At 42.8% G+C, this 19,448-nt stretch overlaps 1 long non-coding RNA gene across 1 annotated transcript; it reads right to left on the minus strand.

Moving 5' to 3' along the window:
* Positions 1-6,217: 6,217 nt before the first annotated feature.
* Positions 6,218-13,300, minus strand: LOC121700123. Its single transcript, XR_006027114.1, has 3 exons — positions 13,211-13,300; positions 12,849-13,095; positions 6,218-6,777 (listed from the first exon to the last, which is right to left on the minus strand). It is a non-coding gene; the product is annotated as an uncharacterized LOC121700123 (long non-coding RNA).
* Positions 13,301-19,448: the final 6,148 nt, after the last annotated feature.

The raw sequence follows: 19,448 nt of genomic DNA on the forward strand, positions 1-19,448 counted from the left end.
ATTACATTGTTTTCATTTACCTCCATTTTGTAGTATAGTCATATGTCATCAGACTACGTGAATGATGTGTGCTGCTCGCTCTATCCTGACAAATCATGATGTGCCAACAATTGCAATAAACACAAATATGACATTTTATATTGCTTTTTATGTGCTTTTTGTTTTTTCCCCTGAAAAAGTGAAATGATGTCTTTGTCCGTGTCTTTTATGCACTGACACGATGCAGTAAAATGAATGACAGACATTTCCAGGAGAGAGAGAGAGAGAGAGAGAGAGAAATACCTCCAGATTGGTACATGGTTCCATTTATTTGCTCAAGTGTTCAAGGGCATGGCTGGAGTACCTGTTTCAAAGAGGGCACATAAATCTATCAGTGGCTACAAGCATGATTGATAACTTTTTGGCACGATTCGGACATTGAGCACTAAAGAAGACAGACCATCAGAGGGACAGAGGAAGACAGAACATCACTTGGACATTTCAGGGATGTAAGTGGCTGTAGCCAAGGTGCTTTCAATATGCAATGAGCCTAATGTACATGTAGCCTTCGCACCTGGTTTCCTGAGTGAAATCATATGTACATCACAATTACATTTTACAGATGAGTCTGACTGAATATTCATCCTACCCTCACAGTCAAAAGTCAAGGTGAGGTTAAACATGAAATAATTATGGGACCCAGGACCTCTCATGACTTTTCTGTGCCTTGGCATGCATATTACATATAACTCAAAGTTACATCAAGACAACATGTCAAATGCCTGACTTAAGTACCACAAGGATAGCTTAGAGTAGAGCTATATGGACAAAAATACTAAAGAACATGGGATTGCAAGAGCAAACTTTACTAAAAAGGGTACCGCTAGCTGTTTTCCTACTTTGGCAAGCAGGTTTCAGCAGATTTTGTTATACATGTATCTCCATGAGCAACCTCAGCAATAACAGTATTTTGCCAATGCCATGACTTTGTGGGCCACCACTGCAATTCAATTCCGTATCATATTTATCATCTCTGTATTTGGTCGGGGCAGTTGCCATGGCTTTATCCGATTAACTGGGTGAAAGCATCACTTGAACAGTGTGCCATCCGTTATCTACATCTGACTATTGGATCAACAAAAAACACTTCAGTCACAGCAATGACACTTTTATCTCCCCAAACCCATCACTTCTCTCGAAATGGTAATAAATGAAACCATGATGATGACATGACACAAGCAACCCCGCCTTGCATTCTACAAGGTGAAGATGCAAGCATGGCTGCCATAGTAACAGACAGTGACTATAGTGACAAAGCTGGAAGGTGAGTTGGTTTGGCTCGGCTTCACTGATGGGATGTCAAGGTGTGTCGAGCAGCAGGAGACTGCGACTTTTTTGATGTAACAGCTGGCAGAGATGGCACTCTAATGGAACTCACTCTGCCAAAATAAAAATCAATGCTCAAAGGGTTGGGTGGGTGGGGAATGGAAAGGTGAATAAGAAAACAGGCAATAGCCGTTGATAATGGAGGCTGGTCTGAGCCTTTGACATACACAGCACATTATGAATTGATTTCCATATAGAAGGGATGTGTTTATTTATGCTGATATCACTGATTGGATTTAAGACAATAGGGGGACACTTCCGGTGACAGGATAGTTAGCCGAACAAACACTATAGACAGTCAGCCATATTTTGAATTATGTCACTGAGAAAAGAGTTACAAAACACACACACACACACACACACACACACACACACACACACACACACGATCAAATCCTTTCCTGCGGTGTGAGTTTATGCACCAGACCGACTTGTGGGATGGTTTGAGTGTTTCTGTGCTGGCTGCAAGGTTAGCGTGCTAAGCCATTCGCTATCTGGATGTAGCCGTTCGCTATCAGGATGATGCTTGAGGGCTGACATATTGAACTGCCAAGAACACCTTGAGTTCCACCCTTTCCCCACCCCCCTTCCAGTGAGAGGCTTGTTGCATCTGTTCCAGCAGCTGCTGAGGGGAAAACGTGTCACGACTCTCACACTCGTATTACAAAGAGAATCATTAAAACAAAAATGAATTGATGATCGCTTTTCTTACCTGGATGATAGGGAAGACTGAAGACTTTAGCGGTCAAATCAGGACACAGCAGAAGTGCGACAGCATAATACACAACACTACATGGATGATGATGCTAATGTGTACGTAGAGGCTTTAAAAAGATTAAGCATGATTAGCATTCGCAACATATGTTTCCATATGTTTAAGTGAGGAGGAATACAAAATACTCTACAAACATGGTACTTAAACCCTATGACACAAGCCTCAGAGTTGCACGGAGAATCTGTATTTGGATGACGACTGATGATTTGACTTCATGGAACTGCATTTCATATTCAAAATACTTTTGAGAAAACAAATGGCTCACTTAAGACCTGTGTGTGTGTATGTGTGTGTGTTCGTGTGTGTGTGTGTGTGTGTGTGTGTGTGTGTGTGTGTGTGTGTGTGTGTGTGTGTGTGTGTGTGTGTGTGTGTGCGTATGTGTTTGTGTGTGCAGCTTCATTTCAGGTGATATTTGCATCCAGCTCATCATACATTTATTTCCTGATTCGTATTAATGGCACCTGCTAAATTATTAAGTCAGCTTTTCCTCATCTCTCGGGGGTCATATTGAAGGCAATTTCCAAAATCCTTGTGATTATCAAGTCCAGAATAAATTATCTGGCCCCGGCACCGGGCACCCCGCTGCTACCCCCTTGACCTTGCTGACTCACAATTTTGAGAAGTGACATAATCAGAGTGCCGAATGAACGAACCCTCCTCCTCTTTGAAAGATGGAGGGCCTGTAGGGGTGGAGGGAGGAAGGGAGGGGAGGAGGAGGAGGGCAGAGACGAAAACTGAACTCTTCCGTGAGATAATACAGACGGGTGGCACACAGCAGGCTCCTTAGCAAAGTCATCATTCCCCATTCTCTTCCCAATTCTTAAGCTTTCACAATGGTCGTTTGTCCTGTGAGGGGTAGTGCAGATGACTCACTGCCCTAAATCAAGCTCCATTTTGGAAGAGAGCGGAGAAGGGAGACAGGAGTCCATTCCATCTTACTGCCAACTCCACAAAAACTCATCGTTCTTTTCGTACATTGTCAGACAACCTGCTGATGCCTGGAAAGGCAAGCCAATTGATGTCTAGAAAATGAGCCACACACATCAGCGTCCTTTTTCATTGTTCGCGGGAAAAGTTTCACCGTCAGTGTCTGACATTTGTTGGTATGAGGTGTGAGTACGGTGACTGGTAATTCATGGTGTAAATTAAATGTCTCCCAGATCTGCAGAAGATTTTTTTTAAATGTCCCCCCCCCCCCCAGATGTAGGGGGCTTGTTGACAGAATCTTTCTCCTTTTTTTTCACTCTTCATCCTCCTTCATCTCTCTGACAGCACCTTATGTTCGCGATTCAGTCGATGATTACAGTAATCAACAGTGCTTGATTCAGAGAATCCTCCTCTATATCTTAGAAGTGATTAGCACAGCCCTTAAGTGGAGCAGGGAACCTCGTTTCTTGCTCCTGCACAAGTCCTTCTCATTAGGAGCCCTCACTAGAAAGGCAATTTTCCTTCCCTTTCTGGAACATGAAATTCTATGGCCTGGTGTCTTTCTGCTTAACAAGAGCAGAAGTGAGTCATACCTTTTAGAAGAGGAAACACAGAGTGACTGTATCAGAGCTCAACTAGGCTCCGTGCAACAGCCCTCTAGAATTCTGGGTAATTAAGCGGTTCTTATTTTTGACAGTTAGTCAGTGTGGAAACTCAATAATATGGTGTTTGGAAGCATTTGTGTTCACATCTTAGTCTGGAATGGCACACCAAATTGTTGAGAAATATAAGTGTAAGTTGAGAGAAAGATAAGTGTTGATTTGGTGACAATTGGTAAGAAGACAATATTTTCAGTTTTCTCTCACATTGCTAAGGACCAATCTCATGAAATGAGCTGTGTTAAAATGTCAGGTCACACAAATGTCTCCGGGGAACATCCTGTCCTCCCCAGAGGCTGACCTTATCCGCCTCAATGACCCTAATTAACTCTTTACAATAAAGGCTTGTTACCTGAGCCTTCCTGCATCCCAAGGTGATTCGCTGGCACGTGCCCACCAGCGGCAAGTGGCCACAAAGCGGTAAATCTCACTGCGCCGGAATGCCGGGAATTCTGTCAGTTCCTGGCAACCGGAATGTTGTCTCCCCCTCCCCAGGCACCCACACCCCACAAACCCGTCTTCCGCCTGCCTGTATGCTGATGTATTCCACCGACCACCTCTTGAAGTGTGTGTGTGTGTGTGCGTGTGTGCGCGGGGGGCGGGGGTGGCAGGGAGGCTTTGATTTCAGGGGAGTGGATGGCGTTCTGAGGAGAGGCAATGCATCAAAACGCCTGCGCTGCGTTGCAGATAACAGTGCCTCAGCGTTGCCTCAGCCCGGGGAATAATAGACTTGATTGAATTAGCCATCCATTCCTTCGCTGTGCTCGTAAATCTGGACCTGCCTTGATCTCGCTGCCAGCCAAAAAGTGTGGTGACTGAGGCAAAGTGAAAGCCCCTTTTCTTTCTTTCTTTCCTTCTTTCTTTTCTCTCTCTCTCTCTCTCTCTCTAGCCCTGCCTTAATGTTTGTTGGTACGAAATGGCCAACAAGCATAGCCCCTTTAACTTATGCTGGGTGGCAGACCGCATGCCTGAGGGGAGGCTAATCAAGTGATTTAGCACCATATTGTAGTTCAGATTCAATGGCATGTTAGTCTCTAAAGTGCTTAGATGAAAACCCTGCTACTAATCCTGATGGGTTATTTGTGGGGAGGTAGGGGATGACTTGTATCAGCTGAAACAGATTGTGTACCCACATAGGCTTAGTGGCAAACTGTCAGTTTGTGTTTTCCTGTGATTCTTAAGTAAAAATGAAGCAGCCCACCCTCTTTATTGACATTTGTTTGTTGTCTAGGAAACGTGTTGAGGTGGTGTCAAATCTGGCACGTTACACTTATTTTTCTCAATAGTTGTCTCCTGTTTTTCTCTTGTACGTCAATAAAAAAAAAGTTGTGAGGTTTGAACGTACCCCAATTTCATGTGAAAGAACACAACGACTTTTGAAGGATTGAGAGAAGGTTAAAGCCAGACTGTATGCCTTCTCCCCAGCGAGCGGTGCACACTTGACAGGAGAATGTGAGTGACAAAACACCTAGAGAGAGGCTTGAGAACAAGGGCTGCTGGACCTTTTGGGCCAGAGCTATGAATGGCACTCTATGGCGCCATCAATATTCCAGTCTCACTATGCCCTTTTATGAAGGCCAAAATGGAATCGCCTCAATAACCCAGCTACACAGCAATGGAATTTTCCCCAAACCTGACCAGCAAGCTAAGTGCTATATAATCCTGTCTGTGGGTGAATCGATGGTTGTAAATGGCTCTGTTTTTGCCACTTACCATCCTTTAATGCGGTTGACAGCAGTTTATTTATTGTTCCCATGCAGTGAAATGAGATAAGAGACGTGCCTTTACTTAATCAATAGAATGTCTTCATATTATTAGCTGGTCATTTGTCATGATGACAAGCATACAATGCAGAAAAAAAGTCAAACAAAAGAATTGTTTTTTTTTTTTTCTTTGATGTGTCATGTTAGATTGGGGGCTGTATTCAAGATTTCCGTATTTAACATGGCAAGGCAGCTAACGATGAAGATGACAATTGCTCTATCCTTTTCTGAGAGTGCAGGCAGTTACATGTCTGTCAGCGCTCGAGGTTAACAGCGGCCATGTTGTTTTTCAGCCTCATTGACTTCTTTATTTAATGACTCATATGCCCTGTAATATAATCCCCCAGCTCACAGACCACACAAATACAAGAAGTGTTTAGTTGTTTAGATATAGGACATTAAATATGTAACTTACAAAATAGATATTTCCTCGCAGCTTCTGGTATTGCATAGCTTACATTCAATGAGAAAGTATATGGAATTAAATTGAGAAAGTGAGATCATTTTGTGGTACTTCTGGATGGAAGTTGCCGTGACACAACTGTCATATACAGGTGAATATTGTACGATTTTTAGTCTGACAAGAAGCCTTGTATAGAACATGTCAGCCGCAGTCTTCAAATCTAAGAATGCACATGAATAGTGGCATTTCCACTTGAATGTGAATGAACCTCATCTTGCAACCCCCCACCCCCCACCCCACCCCCCCGCACGCTGGCATATGCTGTTTTCTTTTTTCTGTGTCTGAGAGCCTGGCTTGCCACCCCTAGAGGTAAGGCATGTTTATAGTTATCTGCCTACTGGTGACAGTGAGGTCTCCTATTACAGCTTGGAGAAATCTCATCACGGCTGCTTTCCGCCTTGCTTGTCACAAGGGCCTCACACAATGTGTCCTTGACTCGCCGCATGGAGTAATGGATCGTCGGATGCAGTCGAGAGCCTCTCCATTAGAAATGGAATCACCTCTCTCTTTCTCTGAAGGCGTCGCGGTGAATGGCATAGCATAATTTACACAGGAAGTCTTAATTCTGCACAAATTAATTTGCTTATAAACATGGAAAAATTTTGAGCACGGGAATTAACCTTAATTTAAAGAAAGCATTACAAGGATGTGAAGCCATTAAAGTAATGTGTAGGGTAATCATTGCTGGAGAGGGTCTTGAAAATGCAAAACAGGCATGCCTCCAAGAAGTATCCGCTAATTTGAATTTAATCGTGATATTCAGAGATGGTGCTTCTACACGTGAGGCGAAAGCCTTGGTTCTTCTTCTTCATCTTCTTCTTCTCCCTGTGGTGGTAGTGGCACAGAATGAGAGGATTACTGAATGCAAGAATAGCACAGGCCAGAGGAGAAGGGAACCTATAGAATTATCCGCCTATAATTCAGCTGCTCTTACGGCAGAATCCCCACAGGATTATCACAACAGAATCAAATGGATGTTAAATTGCTTACTAATTCATTTCCAATGAGTATGGAATGGGTAGTGATGATGGTGGTGGTGGTTGTGTGTGTGTGTGTGTATGTGTGTGTGTGTGTGTGTGTGTGTGAGAGAGTGTGTGTCTTTAGCTGGGCAAAGACTATTTGAAGGAAAAATAGAAATCATTATTGAAAAGTAATGAGCACAGGATTCATATGTCCATAGCTAATATGTGAAACTCTTGTCAGTGGTTTGAATGCTAAAGGTTGATCTAGAAAACACTGGCATCAGTGGTGGTGGTGTGTGTGTGTGTGTGTGTGTGTGTGTGTTTAGCTGGGCAAATACTATTTGAAGGAAAAATAGAAATCATTATTGAAAAGTAATGGGCACATGATTGATATGTCCATAGCTAATATGTGAAACTCTTGTCAGTGTTTTGAATGCTAAAGGTTGATCTATAAAACACTGGCATCAGTGAACACTCATTGTGGTGCAGTCCAGTCGCTAACAGCAAAAATATTGACCTCAGAGAGACCAAGACTATGAGCACTGAGGGGACTCCCTGGTAATGGTCAGCCGGGTTCAGTGGTGAGTGACTCATTCTCCATAGATAGAGCCTAATGCTGAGAACCAGCATCCATCACAAGCACTTACTGGTTGCCTTGGAGACCTGGTGCTACAGTCTTTCTCATGAACCTGGCTGGAGCTAACGCTGCTTGAGGTTTCTATCCGATTACCACACATACTGTATTTTTGGGCTCTAGTGGTTGATTAATTCACATCAAATATCAACAGTGCTAGAATGCATGGAATTACTCCAATTATTCAATGTTATTTAGAATGATTCTCATCATATCTGTGTGGTAAGAATAAAATGCATTGAATCCTTTTTCCAAAGCAAATATTAATGCTGTCTTATATTAAAATTCTTCATTATGTAAGATTCCTTTGGATAAAAGCATCTGCTATAGTCACTTTACTTTTAAAATAACAGTCCAAGCTATGATTAAGTCCAGCAATATTTCAGATAAACGGTTATAAAGTCTCTGAAGCAGTCGAGTTGGGGAAAAGTAAGGCCAAGTCACAGTATTTATCACGCATCCACTTATCGAAACATGACTCACAAAAGATCACTGTATCACTTTTTTCTCAGCTCTCAGAAATCTTGAATCAAACAAAGGAACTTAAGCTTTTCTCTCTCTCTCTCTGCCAAAGTACTTTGGCAGTTTAGCATGAAAAAAGGTACCAAGCTGTCTCACTGCCCCCCCACCCCCCCACCCCCCCCACACACACACAAACACACACACCCTCACCTCTCTTCATACAAATATGGTGGATTCTTCTTTATTGCTGCCCACAGGCGCAGGGTGTTCCTGGGAGCCCAGACTCATAAAAGATCTCTTGGAGCAGCCAGGAAAACAAACAAAGAAACAAAATAAAAACGAAGGTGGAAAAACAAACACAAAAATGATACTGTAGTGGAATTTGGCATGTTGCGCAAAAAAATAGGAGAAAAGAACATGCCTGATTATTTTGTAAGACAACAGACTGGCCAACCTGCCTCACACATCAACCCCCCCCCCCCCCCCCGCCCCCATCTCACACGCTTGCAGACATGATGATTAAATATCACTTATAGCCTGCATATCTGGCATACTACATTGTGTTGGATGGCTGAGAGCTATTGTATCGCTTTGATGATCTCTTATAACAAGCGGTCTCTTTTCAACAAAAACACATTTGGACTCGAGCGCTGTGTCTCCTATGACACCTGTATTTGCATGCGTTCCTACACCTACATTCTCACACCTACGTTGGGAGAATGAAAAACATTCTCAGGATGTGATGTGAAAATTGTAACTATGCATACAGTCTTATCACTTAGTTACTACTTTCCCTTCTCCTCCTGTCTTTAGCTGGGGCAGGGGTTATCAATGGCATTCTCATTCGACAAAATTCATAATGAATGCCTCCTAGGAGAAAAGATTTATGCCATTTATTTATTTCCTGATTAGCAGCATGGCCTGTGAATAACAATTACTTCTGTTGTGGGCCGTTTAAGCTTCGCTGCCCAATCCATTTATGTTTCCCTATTAGTGATACAATTCAATGAATTGGCTCATGCCAAGGAAGTCGCTAATTATTTTTGGATTATGGGGCTGCATTATAATTTAGGCTTTAAAAGGCAACGATTGGAACAGCATGCGTGACAACAGTCTGAACAGCAGCAGCAGATGCCATGCACCTCGGCTGTAAGACCTTGGCCCATGCGGCTCTGAGACATTGAATGGAGTGTGGCTTCAACACCTTTTCCAATCTCTCTCCCATTTGCTGTCGGAGACGACATTGAAAATGCTCCTTGGTCGGCCTCTTGCAGCCGCCAAGCAGGTGAAGCTTGAATGGAGCGAAGGAACGGGATATGTATTGTTCATATCTTCTGTATCCTCGAGAAAGCTGACAGGGGAGGACGGAGTTAGCCATCCACAGCTGTCATCTAAATCCAAGCTGGATTTTCAGTCCAGCCATAAGGGGTGGCGTCAGAAACAAGTCAGTTCCAGAAGGCGTCCTCTTTTTAAGAAAGGCCGGCCTGGAAAGAGGTGAGCCGAGTCTAAATAATTCAAGGACACGATGAATCAAACCCTTCTTTTTCCTTGCGTGGGACTGTGAGCCCCCAGATTAAAAAGGGAAAATCTACGCATGTATCTGCACGGCAAGATAAGAAGCTTTCTCCTCCATTTCCCTGTTGCCTCCGGGGCTCCTTCGGCCCTATTTATCATGCGCCGGTAATCAGGCAGCCACCTGTGTGTGTTTGGATTGAAAAGGACCCTCCTGCGTGGGTGTGGTGCATTCAACACAAGACCATGTGTGTGTGTGTGTGTGTGTGTGTGTGTGTGTGTGTGTGTGCCGCGGGTTCAAAGGTCAAGTGGTCCTGACCTTGCTGCTGAGCAAGCTTTCCCAGTTATGAATGTGTGTTGATGTGGGGGTGATGGTGGTGGTGGTGGAGGGTCTCAGAAGATGGATAGTGTGCACTAGAAGGACACACACCACGAGACATGTGCCACTGTGTGTGAGATGTCTTGTATGGAGAGACATGGTCAATAAATACAGAGTACAAACACATACACACACACATAAACCCACCCCCCCCCCCCCCCCCCCACACACACACACACACACAGAAGTGCCACAAACATGCTCTCCAGTCAGGCCTGTGTGGTCCCCTCTATTTGTTGAGTTGACCTTGAGAGTGATGGATGGGGAATAAGCATCACACCCTGTGCCTCCCCACTGCCTCTCTGCACTGATTTATTTGACCAAAGCAGATGACATGGGATGCAGGGAGCGGAAGGGAGGAATGAACCTTTCACCAGCTTCTTTTTTTCAGTTTCTGAAAAATCTGAAAAATCTGAGCTAGAGCAGGAGAGAGGGGATTGTGTGTCTGTGGGGGGGGGGGGGGGGGGTAAAGAGGGTAAAAAGAGAGAGAGAGAGAGAGAGAGAGAGAGAGAGAGAGAGAGAGAGAGAGAGAAAGAGAGAGAGAGAGAGAGACAAAGAGAGATTGTGGCTGCGGTCACTGTCTATAAATATGTGACCCTAACGACCCTTGTTTGTGGCTACTGAGTGGAAAGACTACGAGAAGAGCTGCCCTCTCATTTGACAGGCGGCACCTGTAGAAATTCTCCTGCTCCCCGTTCTCTTCTCCCCCTCACCCACCACTCACCCTCTCTCAACTCCCCACATCAGAAGTCTCAGTTTCGCCTCTCCAAATTATACCCCACAGCAGTTTTAAACTGTCCTTAATGGGAGACGCAAAACACATTTTGTTCGGTTGCCGCGAGAAAACGCCGACATCTGCCCTGGGGGGGGGGAACCTCATTCTGTAGCCACTTCTAATATCATCTACTGTACAACATTCCCCAAGAGGTCGTGGATGAGTTGGTGATCTGCCACCACGCAGACAGGGAGATATGTGAAGGCAGCGTGTCTGGGGGGGGGGGGGGGGGGGTTGGAGGAGAGAGACCACGAGGAGGAACTGTCTTTGATAACAGGGTAAGACGTCTGCTTAAATGCTCCAGGAAGCTCATGCGTGTCAAGGCTGCGGTTCCGTTGGGAAATCAAGGATTGGGAAGAAAGACAGCATCCTCGGAAAGGAGCCTCGGCTCCAAGCGCCGAGATCTGACACCCCCGAAACGGCGAAAGCCAGACCAACCGCTCCAAATTGACATCCACACTGGGCGTGTGCGCTTGTTGAAGGAGGAGATAGGAAGTGGTGCTCATTTGTCAAGTTAAATCTAATGTTCAACTCTGCGGCTGTTTGAGGGCTCACTGGGAAACTTTACTCTAATGAGAGTAGCTCCCTGGGCATTATTGATCTAGATCTTCATCTCCCATTGAGCTGAATTGTTTAACGTGATTTCAACCATGAAACAAGTTACTGAAAAGCAGTTCTCAACTAAACTTTAGATTCATCTCTGGAAGTACATTCAAAATTGCTCCACATCCCCCCTTGGACCAAACTGCTTTCCACTACTGAAAAGTAAGATGTCAAGGGATTCATGAGCACCATTCATGAGCACCTTTGCACCATTCATGAGCACCTTTGACATGACAAGCCAACATTGTTCCGACACTAAATGTAAATTCACCTTTTCTATAACCCCATTAATGAAAATCTAAAGGCAGCAAATAAAGGACTTTATGGGGACTTCACGAAATCAACGGATGCCTATGACTTTCCCTCAGTGAGCAGCCCCAAAGTTCACAGTTGTGATTTTGATCAGTCCATTATATGCTACATACGTATGTGCAAAACATTTCTGATGCCACATTAATGAAACTTGTAGGAAGACAAATGTATCACTGGCCTACAGTATGTTTATCAAAAGACAATAGAAATGACATTGCCTCATCCTTTCCTTTTTTGCTCTGGGTGATTTCATGTGGAAATTGTACGGGAACAAAGTGTGGTCTTACATAACTATATAAAATATATAACTACATGCAATCCTTTATAGTAAAGCCAAGAGAGGTCTCAGATCAAATTTGGCTCCAAATGAAAACTCTTCTGCACCTATTCCCTTTACAGATTCCAGAGGCTTAACACACTGTGGGTAAAGAGAGTGGCCATTTCTAGATTAAACAGTCTCATGAATCTATCATAGGCCTATACTTCCATAGTGCAAACACTGCTATTATTTCAGACTAAGATTGATCTTTGGGTTCAGACTAAGTCATCATTTTCAGAAGGGAACATTTGTATTTGACACTGTGGAACTGGTCTGATGTATTTCATTTGACTGCCCTCTGCATTATCAGATACTTGCTTTGCTGACGGGGCGTCTTATGGAGTAAATAATGTCATTGCTTATTACACAAAACCACCTCACAAAACCACCATAAGACTGGAAGAATATATTGCTTTCCAGTATAGTTTTAGTGGCAGCAAAGCCTATCCAACACATGCTTGAGGAATGAGAGTGAGGGGAAACGCAAGCATCTCGTAAACAGCACTAGCATAATTTCTACGCAAAAAAGAGCATCTTTTGGGAGGTTTCAGTAGGCTCCAGCGAGTTCCAGAGAACCTTTGTCATTTCGCAGTTTAAACTCCCCAAGGACTTAATTATTTCATATGCCTTACTATGCGACTTCTGGGTATACACTTGGCTGATGCGCGCACCACACATTCCTATGGCACTATCACCACGGTGTGGTCAATGGTAATATTTCAGTTTAATAAACTGCAATAATAAGATAAATATGAACAATGATCGATATATGTTGAACATTTAATAAGAGGGTGTAGAGAGAGGGTTCTCATATCAGAGTCAAATCCATGTTTGGTGGCTTTATATCCGTTATGGAAAGAAAAATGCGACTTTAGTATTACATTGGGAATGCTGATGATTAGTTAGAGACCCGGAAAGGTGTAATTAAAGCCTCTTACCCATTGTGTAAACTGCGCGTGAGCTTGTCGATGGTACTGTGGTACAGCTGCATGAACTCTGCGCACTCTCCAAATGCAACGGTCGGTTTCTTAGAAAGGTAACTGGCGCCCTCTATCAATGCACCAGCGCTATCATCCACACTTTCCTGTTTGAACTCCTGTTACTTTAGGTCTACATGTTGAAGTTGTTGGCTATTCACCTACAGCCTGTTTTGTCGGGGCTGAAGTTTAATTGTGTTAAAGTGACCTGTAAAACGGTCAGAAACAAAATATGCGAATAGGACGTGTCAGTGCTCGTTTGCCTTTATGCATAAAAACCTTCATAAAAACACACATAAACGTATAAAAGTAACACATCTCACGTGCCAGAAATGAGTTCATGATCTAACCCGATAACTAAGAAATACATATGAAGTAGCCTATGATCAACTACTGTGTGCCCTGTTCTCTGAGATGGGCACTGACACTGATTGTGATTTCTGTGTGAGTTGTATACGACGTCATCAAACAAGGCGGGGCGCTAAACAGGTGTGTTGTGCAGGTGGGAAATACATGCCTTGAACAACATGTTAAATGTTGCCCTAATGCTAACCAACGGGATAACACCGAGAGTTCTAGCATGGCCACAGTGAAATGTGTGGGTGCCTGTATGCCTTTATTTATTCTCGGAATAATTTTCGACGTCGTCGGTTTGACAGTTTTATTGGTAGGAATTTTTGGAAATTTGCGTCTTGACGGGAGGTTTTATGGAGACTTTTTAATATACACTGGCGCAATCATCGTCTTTCTTAGTTTGATTTGGTGGATAATGTGGTACGCAGGAAACATCAAAGACACATCTGTGGACTATGACAAGAGCAGTCTGGACAGTTTCACACAATGGGCTAGAAAGTTTTCCCAGAGGCTTTCGAAGAGTGGTATTAAAACTTTGGAGGCAGGAGAAAAATGCATTGGCAAGACGACCAACGGAGTTGTATCAGTGCAGGCGGCAACAAAAATAAGCTGGGAGAGTCCAGCAGTCCTTGAATACGATAACGAAGGATATGATCGAAATCTTGACACTCCAGTGCAAAAAAATGTGGAACTGGGTACTTTCAAGAATTCCGGAGATTTGTTGCAGATGAATGAAGATGGGAAAGTCGAACGTCTTCTCTAGCCTTCGTACGTAACAAAATTTAGAACAAATTCAATGTCTATTCCATTCCTGAAATAGCCTACGTTTAATTTTGAGGGCATTGTGTATTTATGATGCTGTTGCCATACAGTACAGAACTATGACACCCATGACATTCTCCAAACATGCAATTTACCTTTCCTCTGTCCATGACATTGTCCCAACATGCAATGTACCTTTCTTCTGTTAAACAGGGTTGCTGCTTTTTCAATTACACAGGTTGAAGTCTTTGAACTCAACTTAAATCAATGTAACTGTGTCAGTGTATATTGAATGTTGAGCAGTTTATTGCATCTACAGATGATTGCATTGCATTCACAGATACAGGATGCTGGGAAAGGAGAGGTTATTACCACCTTTCATTCAGTGAAACCATCATGATTGCCAAGAATAAAAAAAACTCCAAGGCACTCTTGAAAAAGTTAAAAAGTTTTTTTATTCTTGGCATATAGTTTCCCATCCAAAGAGCACCTCTGACTTAACCAAATTTCAAGTCCAGGAAGCACTCCTCTACCCCCTTTTTTGTTAAACCATCATGATTGTTTGGCATATTGTGTAGGTTAGGCCCAGCAGTAAGCAAACACTTCCCTGAAGGCATTCCTGTAAGTTGCATGGACATTTTCCAACAGTATAGGACTACACTGGTGGTTAGAGAGGCAACACCCATGAATCAACAGTACAGTTGGGAAACAATCGTTTGTGCAATGTTTGTTCACTGCAATTAGACTCTTTTGACCACACAAAACAGTTGTGATTTGAGTTGAGGTTATCGCGTATTCTGATAGCTGGCACAGGTTTAACCTCAGGACTTGTTTATTTTTCAGGTGGTCACTGGTTCTCTTGCACACCAGCACTTAGAAGACTGAAGATGGCAAATCAATGTTTTTAATATCTTTTTTTCTCTTTGAATGGGTCTTCTGAATCACTGCTCTCATTTCAGAAAAATCTTGCACATTTCAGTGTATATGGACATTTCATTTGAACATTTCAATTATTTTTACCATTTTATGTGTTAATAAAAAACTATTTTTTATAAAAATATCTTTTGTCCACATGAAACCACAGGTTCCTGAAATGTTATGTGTTGACTGAACTGCACCAAATATACCTCCATATTGAACATACCACCGTCTCAGCAGACTATGTAGAACACGCTCCAGGTAATAACACTCCTTTATTCAGCCTCACCTCAGTCTAATGCTTAAGGCCCAATTCACACCAACGCAGTTGCAAGGTTTTAGAACATTGCAGCTCATCTCGACACATATCTTTGGTTTGAACCCCCCCTTAACAGAGACATGAAATTGGATGATTTGATCCAGGAGTGCAGAATGAAGTAAGACACTAATGCAGTAATGCAGACACTTAACTTATAACAACAAAACTCGTTTGACAGTGATTGAGCAGGTGTCCACATTATTACCTAAACTTAATGAAGCTTTTGCCTCATGTTTCTATTACAGATGCTGTATGCATTGCCTAGCTTATATGACTTAGCCTTTGATAAAGGGGCTAGATGGCAATATGATTCAGGCTCTCCTCCCAATGTTTTGACTTAACAAGCCAGCAAAGTTAAAAGAAAATCTATCTTGTAAGAACTTCTCAGCAGAAATTAACAGCCATACACACATAAACACACACATACCGGTACATATACACACACACACACGCACATACATACACCACCCTCCAGAATTATCGGCACCTCTGATAAAGTTGACCAAAAACCACTATAAAAAATGAATCTGTTGGTGATTTATTGTAATCTCACAATGAAAACAATGAAGGAAAAATCCAATCTTGAAGGGAAGCAATTTTTTGTGCATTCTCCTCTTTGAATCACCCCACATGTTTTCTATGGAGTTTAGATTAGGGGGTAGAGATGGCATTGGCTGAAGCTTGATTTTGCAGTAAACCATCTTTGTTTTGATCTGGATGTTTGTTTTGGTTCATTGACCTGATGAAAGATCCAATCATGACCCACTTTTAGTGTCTTGGCAGAGATTGACAGATTTCCTTTGAAAATGTACCATGCACCTTAATTAGGTTCCCAAGGCCTTTGGGAATAAAAAACAGCCCCACAATAGCACAGCCCTTCCACCATAATTCTCATTAGGCATGAGGTTCTTTTCAGGTAGTCATTCGTCATATATGTACGCCAAACAAGCCTAAAGTGTTTCTAGCCAAATAGTGCTGTTTTCATTTAATTTCACAATAGACCACACTTCCAGACAAAGTCTCTACCATTCAGTAACTCCTGCTGTTTACATTGGTAATTTTAATGACTGGACATACTTTTACCTAGCATGCCCTCTAAATAATCTATTAGCAGTGAGGTCACTTTTGGGGGACTTGGTGACCATAAGATGACACCTTTTTCTGTAACTCTCCAACAGGGGTTCTTATGGATTTTTTTGCCTGCATGAATGAAGGGATTCTTACCATCCTCCATACTGTGTGCGGGGGCAAGATAACAATGGGTCTTTGAGCATGTTTGTCACATTTCCACTTGATTAGAACATTTGAATCATTGCTTTAGACATTCCCAAACTTAAAAATGTCAACACACTTTCTTTTTATTTAAATTTAGTGTATTCTCTTGTCTTTCCTATGTTGAAAAATGACTAGAGGATTTAGCCACTGTGTCACTTTAATTTCATACCTTAGTGAAAAAGAAAGTCATGATCTACTTCTGAATGTTCACAGACACTCTGATTAACTTAAAGCGATGGTTCGGAGTAATTTCACCCTAGGGTCCTTTGCACCATGACCCAGAGCCAAACACCCTCCAGGAACCTGTTTTCCCTTGGTCGAACCCTGGTCGAGTAGCGCTGTCAGACACTAATGAGTTTCTGCAGTCGTAATGGTACCAACTTTTATCTCGTAAATTACCCCACTAATAATGCCCTGAATGGTACAAAACTTCTACAGTAGTACAACTATGTTCTTTACTCATAAAACGAGGCATTGAAAAGTTTGTAAATACACCAGTTCCACAGTTCCACCAGTTCTACCGTTCCAAACAACATTACACTTACGTGGTAGTGAGTAGGGGGTCCCTAAAGCCAAACCGAAGTATCCAAAGGTCTTTATGTGGTCGGATAGAGAGTCCAGAATGAATTTCATCAAGCCAGTACCTTTCCGGAAATGTTGCTGCTGCAGCTGGCATCTTTAGGGGGAAGTCCGTAGGAGTAGAAGAGGTATTAAAATAGCGTTTTGTAGCGGCGAAATGACATGCCCTGATCACTTCCAGGCTAACGAGTTTTGACTAAAAACTGTAAAATCGAACTTTCTCAAAACACATCCGAATGACATGATTTTGATGATTGTTCACATCTACTTTACTACTACCTGCTACTTTTCTAAGTCAGCTCAAACTAACAGGTTGTCACTATTTACGGAAATTACTGTGTGTGCCTCGGAGGGGGAGGCTGAGGGATCGGCTGAACGCTGTGGTGGATAGGATCTACAATTAGGTGTTAATTAATATTACTTTGCTAGGTCGAAGTACTCTCAAGTGCTATTGCACCACACATTGTAGTTCTCCTGTTTATTCGCTTGGAAAATTGCCACGTTTCATGTTGTGTGACCTTACACATTTTTATCAACTACTCGTGTGACTGTATTTAAGGGAAAACGTGGATGTTTTTGATTACTGCTACCTCCCTCTATGGCTACGTCTGAGCCCGCTAGCATAGCAACATGCTAACACATTCGCGCCGCGCACCAGAGCGTTTGAGTGCACATACCGACACGGGAGAGCCTCCCCACTCTCTATTAATCCCATACTAACCGAATTTGGCTGCAGCTCACCTAGTTCACCTAGATGGCGATCGCAGGCGAGTCCAAAATACATGGGGTCCTATGTAGCTACATGGCTAAATTGATTGTTTTCACCTATTTAACAACTGAAACCCTCAGATTTTATTTTATTTTTCGCAAAATGGATATGGATTATCAATCAAAAGTGAAATCATCCTTGTCCTTTCGTTTTCTTACAGGTTGGGTCGTTGTTGCCCATAACACGCTAGCATTGATGCTATGCTATGCTATGATCATGCTAATGAATGACCATTGACACGTTTGAAAGGCTTTTTAGAACAATTAAGTGACTTATAATACTCAACCATGTGTATTGTCTTTGCCTCCCCTTTCGAATACAATATTCAAATTACTTGAGAAAAAATTATAACCCGAGAAAAGTGGATTTTGAGGGGTACAGCTCATAAACCTCCATTCATTCTGGACTCGCCCGCGAGCGCCCCTAGATGCAGTACCACACCGGAAGAGTTCCGAGAGTGAAAGTTCTCCTCTTATTATGACCGCTGCGCAGCGAAGCAAACTTTCTGTCTTTCTGAAGTTTATTTTTGTATTCCGGGGTACAAGCCTAATTGCCTAATGTCTTGACAATAGTTTTTCTTACCGGCTTGCTGTTTAAACTGACTGCGCCGCTCTGAACTTTCCTGCCCGGTTTATGACGTAAACCGCTACATCTCGGCTCTGGCATTGCCTAAACTCATCGTGTGGGAAATCAGATTATCTGTCATTATTCCACTGCTTGGTTGAATTTCCCATTGTTAGAATTTCCCGTTTTACAACCTCGACCGTGCATTAACTTCTGTGAACAGACCACCGTGTCGTCCATTATCCCTTACATATTGGGCTTTGAAAGTAAGGGATATTTGCTCAGTAATAGTAGGCCTAGGCTATATTTTGTAACATTTATAGACAAACCGAGGGGAAGTTAAATTAGAAATCGTTGGAAATTGAAAACACACACCTACAAAAAAAGATTCGGGGCTTTTAAAAAGGGATTCGGGGCTTGAGCCCCCGAAGCCACCCCCTTGCTCCGCCAATGCAACCACCCAGCAGTAACTTCTGCATTCAGTGAGATTAAAAACCACTTGAGGAGCACAGTGGGACAGGAGTGGACTTGCCATGTTGTCCATAGAGAATGAGAGAGCAAAGAAAATGGACATAGGCCTACACAGAGCATCGTGGACGAGTTTGCGGAGCGCAAGGCTCGTATGCCCTTCAAATAGTGCTGCGTATTATTATTGTTTTATTATTAGGGCTCATGTAGCCTAATGTTTTTCTTGTTCTCTTGGTTACACTTCATGTACGTTCGATGGACTTTCAAATTACATAGTTGCTCTCCGTGGCGCTGACGCTTGTAACACCCGCTGTTACGGGCATGTGTATTCATGTTGTAAAATTATGTTATGATGAGTTTAATAAAGGGCCCGGTCATGTGCCCCGCCCCCGGCCCGGCTCTGACTTGTTCCGCCAACCCCCGTAAATATCGTACAGTCCCTAAGGTAAGAACATATACTGACATTGGGTGGCGTGTTCCTTTAAATACGTTGAGATTAGATAGGAAAATGTCTAAATAGGAACTTGTGACACTAAGGAATTGGTGTACAAGG

Source organism: Alosa sapidissima, chromosome 24 (genome assembly GCF_018492685.1).
Source record: "Alosa sapidissima isolate fAloSap1 chromosome 24, fAloSap1.pri, whole genome shotgun sequence".
Taxonomy (NCBI): domain Eukaryota; kingdom Metazoa; phylum Chordata; class Actinopteri; order Clupeiformes; family Clupeidae; genus Alosa; species Alosa sapidissima.